This window comes from Berghia stephanieae, chromosome 10, assembly GCF_034508935.2.
Source record: "Berghia stephanieae isolate SIO BIC M18660-M18661 chromosome 10, UCSD_Bste_1.3, whole genome shotgun sequence".
Taxonomy (NCBI): domain Eukaryota; kingdom Metazoa; phylum Mollusca; class Gastropoda; order Nudibranchia; family Aeolidiidae; genus Berghia; species Berghia stephanieae.
Genome location: NC_088369.1, coordinates 37,833,792 through 37,843,791, shown reverse-complemented (window position 1 = coordinate 37,843,791; position 10,000 = coordinate 37,833,792). Strand labels below are relative to the sequence as shown.

The 10,000-nt window shown below is 35.5% G+C and overlaps 1 protein-coding gene across 2 annotated transcripts in view; it reads left to right on the top strand.

The window, feature by feature from the left end:
• LOC144981078 (uncharacterized) overlaps positions 1–10,000 on the top strand; it is a 21,602-nt gene that overhangs the window by 367 nt on the left and 11,235 nt on the right. The window lies entirely within an intron of this gene.

The following is a 10,000-nucleotide window of genomic DNA, read 5'->3' as shown; positions in this document are numbered from 1 at the left end:
ATTCAGAGCACTACTATTCAAGATATATAATGTTATGGGATCACATCAACATTTAGGATTAAAACTTCACTAACAAAACCGTTAACCCCAGCCAAGGCCAGGGTCTACCTGACTCACTGACTCGACTCAGTCTCTACCTAGATCTAGGTCTAGTCTAGTCTTGTCAGTAACTGTAGTCTGTAACTGTAACTGAAACTTGTAACATTATCTAGAACAAGTACAGACACACGAGTGACACTAGACTGTCTCAGTCTCAAAGAAAAAACGTTCGGAAAAATCATATGAATTTTAAAAACTGTGACTGTGAATATGGATTTGTTGTGAGTGTGAGTTGTGAGTTGTGACAAGAAAAAACAAGGCGTTAACTCAAAATATCAAAGTGAGATTAATTTGAATTTGACGCACAGGTCCATTGCCGTTAATTGTATTTCCTTACAAGTCTGGTTAGAAATGAAGAAAAAGACTAAAATATGTTTTATTAATTGACCTGAGCAGCTCACGCAAGAACGTTTTATAGTATTTAAGCTTTACTTAACGGTGCTTATTCGCAGTAGTACTAGTACTGCGAATAGTGATTTCACTGCGTAATCACTATTCTCAGTAGTAAAAGCATCTCCCGTCTCTGAAAATTAGTGTTTGTCCCCTCACTGAACACAACACTGTATTTTCTGTTCAAAATGACGTGTTGTCGAATGGCTTGAATTTGAAGTTCAATGGGTGTGTTAGTTTGAGAAGGAAAGAAAACGAGGGATGATTGAAATTGAAACATTTTGTGACTGAGAATTGAGATTTTGAACATTTCAACTTTTCCTTCAAGGCTGAAACTTGACAACGTCATGTTTTGTTTTGTTTTTGTTACCCCAATTTTCCTGTTCTCACCTCTCCGACTTGATGATTCGTTCACATCTTGAAATCTATCATCAGCTCATCTGTCAGATTACTTTAATGAGAATAGTTCCATCCCCATTTATTGTACAGTCAAATATATTTTAGAAAGTTCCAGGAATATATCTCTCTCTCTCCCCTCTCTCTCTCTCTCTCTCTCTCTCTCTCTCTCTCTCACACACACACACACACACACACACACACACACAAACAATCTCACCGTTGCTCATGACTCATATCTAGTGCTACTGCAAATGATAGAAGTTACCATCAATAAACTACCTCTATTATTTCAGCCACGACCACATCATCATTACTACTACTACCACATCAACCTCCACATCGTTATCAAAACTAAAGCAACCACCACCACCTTTACATCATCATCCTCCTCCTTGTCATCATCGCTACCACCACCACTACTACAACCACAACCATCACATCATCATCATTACTACCACTACCACAGCTGCACATCTTTGTCCAAAAAAATACAGCAGCAGCCACCACCATTACATCATCATCATTATCCTTATAACCATCATCAATATCTACCACTACTATTACCACATCTTCACTATCACCACTACAATCATAACCACCATCACTATACAACAATAGACAGATCGAAATCGTCAACAAAACAGCAAATATTAATAACAATAATTTTTTAAAAAATAAACAAAACAAAAACATAACAAAAATTAATTAAAGATAATAATAATGATAATAATAATATAATAGTAATAATGTAGTTTATTTATATTTTGCGCCCAATCCTCTATACAATAAAGCTCTAGGCTTGTAGACTACTAGTGCAACTGAAATGAATGCTATCTACTGTTTACAGTACGACTGGAAATAACGAATACGAAGCTATCTACTATTCGGAGTACTACTGCGAATAGAGGAAATCATTATTTGTATTTGTAGTACTACTGCGAATAGAGGTGGCCTTACTTAATGCAGGACGGTACCGTAATTTTTCTTTTTTCTTTTGGATGCAATATAGAAAAGATGGACCGAATAGAGTAGAAAAATTTGCTATTGAAATAATAATTTCAAATTATTCCATTGTTCTTTATACCAGTTATCCTTAGGACCATACGTTTTTTTTTTATCATGATTCTAAAAGTGTTACCTTAATGAAACACAGTAATTGATGCTTATTACGTTTTGATTAACACACCAATCTGTCTTTAAAGTATATTTTTTATCTAGTCTTACTGAGCCAGCTATCCAATTCTATAAATTAGAAATAAATATGAACATTTATATTATTTATATGTCACATTTTCACGGATTTACTACGGTTAATGCACTTCACATTGTTTCTTATTCTCCCAGCAGGCCATATGGACCCATATTTCCATTTCTTATAGTTGTTACAATCAACTTTTAGGTGTCTTGTTTTTTTTAACTAACACAAAATTGTCCGTCAATGCCTATATTTAGCTAGGGACTCATTCACACCTGAATTGGATGGGATAATATGTGTAAAGTGCCTTACATGGAGGAATACATCATCTGGACCAGAATTTCCACAATCACTGTCACCCATCTAACCACTGACAGCACTTAACATTGCTTTGGCGCTGATATGACCTAAATATGTGAAGTGCACGGTATCAGTAAAAGTAAAACTCTTAAAAACGTAAAAAGATAACATCACTTGATTTCGGTGACAAGACGGAAACACACTCTACAGATGGTCAGAGGTATCTGAGAAAATCTTTAGGTTGATCTCAGAACCGATGCCATTTCCTTCACTCATGCCAAGTCCTTATTCAATTGAGTTATATTGTGATCCCCATACTTTATCTAGCATTACTGTTCTTGAACATTAAAATTTTTTATAATATTTGTATACTAATGATAGAAAACGGACGCTTTTAAGGACAAGTAGGCTATCCCAGATTTTACTGTTTTGAGAAAATCAACATTGAAGATTCGATCCCATAAAATGTCCAATTACTCGAATACTATTCAATATTTTTTTTCAAAACTTTCTGTGTGGAATGATAATTGTACTTGACGGTGATAGTCATAAAAGAAAGCAACAAATACATTACAGAATTCTCTTATTTTATTAAAAACAAGTGGGTTGGCCGAGTTGTCCATATTTAAACAGCATCACTGAGCAATGAATTTACATTACATAAGGGTTATCCCACCCAATTTGCACATCAGGCCATCCCTAGTTAAATGGGCTATCCCATCTTACACATGGACATGTATGTTGCGAAATAATGGGCTGTCCCTTTCATACATGCAGTCAATTTAATCAATTTTCCTACATTAAACACATGTTTATTGCCTTAAATTATATGTTTTATGTGTCTAAACACATTGCACTGACAATTGAAATGCAAAACATTATCTAATATGATGGCATTGTTGTTTGGTGGGGAATTTTCTTCATTCAGTCGTGAATTCGACAGTCTGGTGTTGAAGCCATGTTTGAAGGGTTAGCCCGCTTACACTTATAATGTACACATTGTGTTTTCGGTTAAAAGACAAGGCAGTTTATACCGATAACGAAGCAAATAAACGAAATTGATGCTTCAAACCTTTTCAGGGGGTAGGGCAACGCCCACTTTTGACCCCTATGTAATTATTTTAAAAAACGAAAAATCTGGGATAGCCCACTTGTCCTTAAAAGCGTCCAAATAATCATGGAACCTTTTTCTATTTAAAACCAAAATTTTGTAATTGCTTAATTATTATTTTTTTTAAATTCTTGTTCCTGACTATTCATGAGCTCAACCTTTAGTCGCTGTCTCACGATATTATACCATATTTTTTTATTCTGTTTTGGGAGAAAACAATAATTCAAGAATACAATATGGTTGGAGTTGAAACAATTCACGTTCAACCTTACACCAGCCTGTAAAATGTCAGATCACAACATTCTTTTTACTCGTTTCATTATTTTATACTTTTACTTTATGTAAGCATATTGACTTTAAATTATAACTTAGGAGCCCAATGTTCTGCAAGTTTTCAAACAATTTTGTCAGCTGTTGTATGCGGGTCTGCTTCCAGCTTTTGCCTTTTATTCAGGGGCGTGACAGACAAGGGAACATAATTTATATTTTAGATGTGACCTTGAAACAGTTTTTTATGCCAGGATGCACCTGTCATGGAGGAGTGGGTTTTTGGTTAAAATGGTCACAAATTTGATTTCTGACTTGTTTTTTTTAACTTTAAGAAACTATAACCACGGCCTATGTGAAGTCTTTTGCCTTCTTCTCATGGTGGATAGAAAGGTCACTTGCTGTGTCTTCTACCCCCATATATGTTTTCATTTCCACGCTGCTCTCTGTCTTTGTTTTGGATTGAGATTGTTCCTTTTTTTTTTCACCTCGTCCTGGCAGGGAGAGCGAGACAGTCAAGTGTAGAGTACCTTTTCTGTTTTGAGAGATGATATTTATTTTCCTTGTAAATATCACTCTTTTGTACTTTTATAGTCTAAGGTTTTAAATGTATTTGTTGCCTTCAAGAGGCAACACATGCTTCTTTTGATAAGTATACTTAAACTTAAGTTAAGCTCTTTTTGTTTAAAGGTGGGGGTTGTTTTACTGTTAAAGGCAGTAAAAGCTTTCTACCCAAAGTTGAATAAAAAAACTGTTGCGACTGGTACTCCTGGAAACTGAACGTCCTAGTCGAGACCAGGTTCTACCATATGAACTACATCTAAAGTACCAGGGGATTACGCTGGACTGCAGTTTACATACTGGGTCCATTTCAATTGTGTTGCCCTGAAAACAGAAATGCAACAGTTTTCTAAGGAAGCTGGTGGGAACAACTTGGGTGCCGATCAGGTGCTCTTGAGGACTTCTGCCCAGGCACTATGCTATTCCGCTGTGGAATATTGAGCTCCAGTGTTGGGTGGGCGCAAAAATGTTGAGAAGGTAGATGTAGAACTTCTCACGTTTAGTAGACATATAGTGGCAGGAATGCTGGCAACAACACCTGAAGAATTGAGTCTGATATTTGATAATGGCGGCAATCTTGCCGCCCGATATCCGACAGGAGATAATTAGCTGGCAATGGCTTTAGTAAATAGAGAGGAGAACTGGGGAAACCCCTCTCAGACATATAATGGACAGTGCCCCAGTTACGACCCTAAACATGGCAGCCCTGTACTTAGCTTCCCTGACTCTGCACATTCACATATGACATATCCAAGTCAACTTGGAGAAATTTGGTCCCTTGTGAGGGTATGGACGGGACTAGACTTCTCGAAACTGGGAGAGAAGTTGTTATCAGGCTTCTGTACCAGTGAGAGGATGCACTGGATGGCTGCAAAACAGATGAAGGTCTAGAACTGAACCTGTCTAACAGTGGCCACCATACATCAGTTGGGGCTCTCCATCTGTCCAACGTGTGTATAAGTTGCGGCGGCAAAGAACTCAGAACCACAGAGCGTTGTTGTGTTGTGACGGGGCGATCGGGTGGGTTTGCAACTGTACACTAATATATATGACAATGAATTCACATCATGGATGGAATGTCATAATATTGTAAGATGAGACAAAACCATTAGAAACTGATGCCAAAGTTTAAAACTGTTTTGCCTTAGATGTTGGATTTGGGGGGGGGGGGGGGGGGGGTTAAGTTGGGTGTCATCAATCAAAAATAAAGTTAAAGTGTTCTTGCAAAAATTATTAAGTTTCAGTTTTTTTTTTTGTTTGTTTTTTTTTTTGTCTTTTAAAAGTTGGGTGTCATCAATCACAAATAAAGTTTAAAGTTTTCTCACAAAAATTATTAAGTTTCAGGTTTAAGCCTTTAGAGTTAGAGTAATCTTTTTTTGACAAGTTGGGTGTCATCTTAATCGTAAATGTATAATAAAAAACAATAACAATAATGATGTTAATCCTCATCATCATTGTAATAATAAAATAATAATTATAATATCCAATAATAATAATAATAGTAATGATAACAACAAAAGCTTTCGTATCACATATTACAATTTACAACACACGCGTTACAGTCGCAACTGCTTATATACAGATCACAATCCTAATCATCACTAAACACCACCAAGTATAATTCCAACGACATTATTTCCTATGACTATGATATTTACCTAAAAACCAAGAGGATAATCTCTCTTCACCGCCCTGTAACTACCATAACAATGAAATAAATATTTGTCCAAAGATAAAGAGACCATGCAATGCAAAGCTCACAAAAGTTAATCCCCAGATTATGATTATCCAAAGGCGTTTCCGTATCCCAGATTAATACCATCTAAATCCAATACTGCTAGACTTTGTAAAATATTATTATTATTATTATTATTATTATTATTTATTATTATTATTATTATTATTATTATTATTATTATTATTATTATTATTATTATTATTATTATTAATTTTATTATTATTATTATTATTATTATTATATTATATTATTATTATTATTATTATTATTTATTATTATTATTATTATTATTATAACTGCTGCTGCTACTACTACTACTATTGTTTATAGTTGCGATGCGTAGTAGGAATATTAGTAATAGTGGTACTAGTAGTAATAGATCATCATTGCCCATAATGTATAGAGTGCCTTCTTTGAGAAAAAAAAAATCATTTATCCCGACGAAGGGGAATTTCTCTCCGAGTCACAAATCTAAAAACAATACCCTATGACTATGACGAGGTGAGTGATTGGCTCAAGGCAAGGCTGTGTATGCTCTGGCTCAAGGCCAAAAAGCGTAGGGGCAGCCGTGTGTATATTATGTGGGGGGTGGGGGGGGCAGGGAGTCTGTCGGACACGACCCCAGTATTTCCAGGTTACAAGGCACTGACCATACCGCTGTGCCGTCCATAATAATAATAATAATGTCCAAGAAGGCATTTTTTTTTCGTTTGGTTACAGTATATACATAATATACGCAAAGTGAAACAAAAAGTGCAAAAACCACACACACACACACACACGAACAAACACACACTTACAGATTATAGATAGAATGAAGATGACGTCAATCTGGTCTTTGTTATTGCTAATTGCCATTCGCGATTATGAGTAATTCTCACTGAACGGTATTAACCAGACTATACTATAAACGTTCAAGGATACACATAGTTTTATGTGTTGGTCCGTTATACTTTCGGGTGGCAATGTTGTGAGTGAGCTTCTTAGCCAAGCGCATACTATCTATTAGTTCACCATTTCCCAGTGCATTTTCAAATTATTATAGTGGGGTCTTCCATGGTGGGCAGGGAGGTGACTTTTACTGTGTCTTCTATACCCCTATACCTGTTTTCCCTTTCCATGTTGCTCTGTGTCTTTGTTCAAGAGTGAGATTGCTTGGGTATTTTTGTTGTTTTCTTTTTCCCCTGGTCCTGGCGGGGGTCGTTAACTGTGAGGGAAGCAGTCAAAAATATATAGTTCCATTTTTAAATTTTATTTTCAAAGAGAGATGGGGTTTTTTTTTCTTTCTTATAAATCATCTCTGTTATATATATATATATATATATATATATATATATATATATATATATATATATATATATATATATATATATATATATATATATATGTGTGTGTGTGTGTGTGTATAGTTTGTTTTGTTTTGTTTTGTTTTTTTTGTTTTTTTTGCTTTGAATATATTTTAGTGTGTAAGTGTAAGCATTTTGAGCCTATCCTTCTTCGCAGGATCCTTTGCTTGGGCCTTTGTGGGCCTGTTAGTTAATGTCAAAATAGGCACATTGATTGGTTACCCGTGGAAATCCCTTTTCCCTATTTGAACCCAGTCCCCTTTGTTTTTGTTTTTATTTTTCTTTGGTCCCTTACTTTAACTTTAGATATTATGTAACTTTTCCATTTGGCTGCTACTGAAATTATGGATATATCTAGTGAAAGTGTTGCAATTGCAAGTGACGGAAACCCCTTACAACAATACAAAACAAACAACATCAAAAAAGAAAGAAACAACCGTGCCCTACAATCACACATACCACCCCCACCCCCTCTCCAGCATTTTGTACAAAACCAATGGATGTCCTTGTTTTATTCAGTTTGTATTTTGTAACCGTTTTGTGTTAATATGTTTTTATTTCCCTTTTTCTTATATCATTTATTTATTTATTTTATCTATATATGGTGTTTGGGTTGGAGTTTTTTTTTCGCGTATTATTTTTTAATTAGGTTTTCAGTTCAGCAAGTTTTCATCGCAACAGTTGTGAATACTAGCTTAAACCGATGTGTACTTGTGTGCGGGTCTGATAACCTAGATTGTGGAGGGCTCATCATTGTTGGAATGAAAATACTCGCAACCCAAGAAATAGGGTTCAGCAGTCGTGACGTCACTTCCCCCGTAATGGCGCATAGTAACTTAGTAACTGGTTCTAAACTATCGGAATATTGGCGGACGCCCCTATGAAATACTTCCCCGACGAGAATAATAGTGTAAAGGAGAAAAACATTATAAATCTGATCATGTTTTGACTTTTATACATTCTGATCACATGACATGTGAAAAAGTTCTGGCCAGCATGAGGAATAAAAATTACCGATTTTCTTTGTAATTTAGAACCAAGCTGCTGGTTGCTGGGCGGACGTGACATCAGACTACTGAATCCTATTGCTTCGGTTATCAGATATTATGTTAATATGGGCACCGATACTTGAACTTGAACACGTAACAACAAGTCACTCAAATTAGTGTTATGTGGATGGGCAACCCGCCATGTCCATTATGAGTATGAGTAAGATCACCGCATTAATAAATGATCCTATTGGAATATTATTAGTTAGCATTGCTTGACGGTTTGATGCGACACTTGATACCAGCGAGCACTGTGTATACATGTGTACCTTTATCCCAGAATTCTTTGTGTACACGCTGTGGTCCATATATTATTATAATACGTATTAGGTTTAATAAAGTATTTCTTCTTCTTCTTCTTCTTCTTCTTCTTCTTCTTCTTCTTCTTCTTCTTCTTCTTCTTCTTCTTCTTCTTCTTCTTCTTCTTCTTCTTCTTCTTCTTCTTCTTCTTCTTCTTCTGTCTCTTCTTCTTTTTCTTCTTCTTCTTCTTCTTCTTCTTCTTCTTCTTCTTCTTCTTCTTCTTCTTCTTCTTCTTCTTCTTCTACTACTACTACTACTACTACTACTACTACTACTACTACTACTACTACTACTACTACTACTATCATCATCATCATCATCATCAGCAGCAGCAGCATAGTCTTCTTCTCATCCACCTCCACCTTCTCATCCCTCTCCTATTCCTCCTCCTCCTCCTCTTCCTCTTCGTCTTCCTCACTCTGCATTCCTCTCTTTTTTTTCTTTTTTTTTTACCTCCCACAAAGTAATCATCCTTGCAGGGACTGTTTACCAAGATGTTACAAAAATAATCTCAGCCATATCGTCAATTACTTGAGATCAGAAAATGTTTACAATCACGGGACAGCGTACGAAAATTAACTTTGCACATTTTAGGCCTGTACCGTACCGCATAATTTATTTAATCACCCTCCTCGGAACGTGCTTTTGACTTTGCGGCACGGCACCACCAATATGGAATTTTCTCTCGGTCTTTACAAAAAGCTCCCAATAGTATATTGAGTGCTCCAAGTCTAGACTGAAAACGGAATATTTTAGATTAATTTTTCCTTAATATGTTACAGTGAATGACATAATCAGTCGTTTGGTGAAAAGGTTTGAACTGAGATATTGCCAAGTTTAGTTAGTAGGTCATTTTTAAATCAAAAATGAGATCTTGTCATAAATGGTGTTAAATCAACCCTTTTTTGAACATCTTCGGGAAATATCAAAGCTTAATTTCACTTATAAATATTTTTTACAGCTAGTCAAGTTGAAAAAGTATGAAATTTGGGAAAAGTTGCTTGATACCTTTCCCATACATTTGACTAACTAATGAAAAATCACCCGATTTACTTCAAATTATAAAGATTAAAATGATCTGGGGAGCACATTCTTTCAGAAAATGCAAATATTGCAAATCCCAAAATGTCACCTTCCGACTGATTATGTCATGCACTGGCACATTATTTCAAAATCACATTCTTCATTTTTCCTTGCTATCAGCTTAACGTAATAGATCATCTACAATTGTAACATTTAATTTTC